This window comes from Dipodomys spectabilis, unplaced genomic scaffold (genome assembly GCF_019054845.1).
Source record: "Dipodomys spectabilis isolate Male_0828 unplaced genomic scaffold, ASM1905484v1 ptg000287l, whole genome shotgun sequence".
NCBI lineage: Eukaryota > Metazoa > Chordata > Mammalia > Rodentia > Heteromyidae > Dipodomys > Dipodomys spectabilis.
The window spans coordinates 3,342,786-3,344,754 of record NW_024870964.1 but is presented as its reverse complement, the minus strand read 5'-3'; the positions used below and the strand labels follow the sequence as shown (position 1 = coordinate 3,344,754).

Below are 1,969 nucleotides of genomic sequence, written 5' to 3'. Positions count from 1 at the left end.
TAATTATCTCAAAATGAGGCAATCTGGCATCCTTGCAAAGCCATCAATAATATTCTGCTACCACTTACAGAAATGGTCTATCAAGATGGCTTTTCAAGGTTGACTGTAAAAAATGTTTATTTCGGGGGCTGGGAAGGTGGCTCAGTGGTAAGAGCGCTTGCTTTGCATGCCTGAGGCCCTGGGTTCGATTCCCAGCACCACCTAAGAAAAAAAAGCCAGAAGTGGCACTGTGGCTGAAGTGGTAGAGCACTAGCCTTGAGCTGAAGAGCTGAGGGACAGCGCTCAGGCCCAGAGTTCAGGCCCCACGACTGGACCCAAAAAAAAAAGTTTATTTCTGTGTGGGAGGACCATATAAAAAACAAAAAAAATCACATTGCACATTATAAATACTTTAGAAACAACAGCAAGAAAAAAAACCACTTGTGTCACTATCTTGGGGTTCATTAAGCTTAACATCACCTTATCTATTCACATGCACATAGCTTTTGACCTTTTCTGCTTATCCACGACATATATTAATTATTGACAATAAGGGATACCACGTGACTGATGTTTCTTTGGACTTGGATTATTTTAGTTAATATAATTTTTCCTAGTCTTTCCATTCCGTAACAAATTGGGTGATGTCATTCTTTCCGATGGACGATAGAATTCCCATACACACACACACACACACACACACACACACACACACACACACACACACAAACTCACAACCTTTTCTTGATCCATTCATCTACTGAGGGGCATCCTGGTTGGTTCCAGATCTTAGCTATGGGAAATAATGCTGCAATAAACATAATTGTATTGATAATTTTAATATGGTCTTGTTGCTGACTATTTAGGTGAATACCCAAAAGTGGGATTGCTTGGTCATTTGTGAGCTCTATGAGGAATCTTTTAAGGAACCTCCATACTGCTTTCCAAGTGGTTGAACAAGTTTACACTCCCACCAAAAAGGAAGTAGGGTTCCCTTCTTGCCACATCCCTTCCAGCATCTGTTATTGTAAAAATGTGGAGCGCTTCACAAATTTGCGTGTCACACTTGTACAGGGACCATGCTAATCTTCTCTGTATTGTTCCAATTTTAGTGTATGTGCTGTTGAATTGAGCACAGAACATTTTTTATATATAAAGTGGAATTGATTTTCTTAAACTAGACAATTCAACAAAAAGTAAGTTCAAAAGATTTGTCGTGAAATTTTAGAACCATGTATTTCTTACATAAGCACACATTTAAGACTAAATTCAAGATATGTTAAAACAAAATAATTCCAGGTATTTGTTGTTCAACAGATGTGTAGGAGGAGAAATTCAATTATTCTATACAAGGCGCCTATCCTAATGAACACTGCAGCAAATGTTAAGTTCTTTTTTAAGTTTTAATGTTTTAAATATGTTTAATTTTGGGAATTTGCTTATATGCCAAAATTAAGATTGTTTGGTAGGTCATATAACTTTTCTATAAAGTATTTAAGATTTATGGTAGCAGACATATACAACTAAGTATGTACATTTCAGAGTTTATAGAAACTTTACTAATGAGAAGTTGCAAAGTCTTTGTATGAAGAAACAGTGAAGAGTTAAGACTTTGTTAACTACACAGTTTCTGTAAAAACTTTAGGGCTTCCTTACTTTATATGTTAGCGAGGAACAAAAATGATTATATAAACCATATACAGATGATGAGATGAGACATAAATAGTAATCTTAGAGGGTAAATTTAAAGACTACTCATAGCCTATAAAACTCTTGTTGAACATCATAATCTTAGCCAGTTTTAAATGTACAGGAATATGAGAAAATAGTAAAATCTAATATGTAGTACACTTCAAATATTGGAAACAATGGTATTTGGTTTTTATTTTATTAATCAGTAATATTTAATTATTGGTTTTCTTTATTTGCAGCATTGTTTTCCTTGTTGTAATATAATACAACTTTTTATAAGTCATCATTACGAGGTACT

The 1,969-nt window shown here is 34.7% G+C and overlaps 1 non-coding gene across 1 annotated transcript; it reads right to left on the bottom strand.

Annotated features, from left to right (window-relative positions):
• Positions 1-1,008: 1,008 nt before the first annotated feature.
• Positions 1,009-1,115, bottom strand: LOC122126664. Its single transcript, XR_006150995.1, has one exon. It is a non-coding gene; the product is annotated as a U6 spliceosomal RNA (small nuclear RNA).
• Between the last annotated feature and the right edge of the window lie 854 nt (positions 1,116-1,969).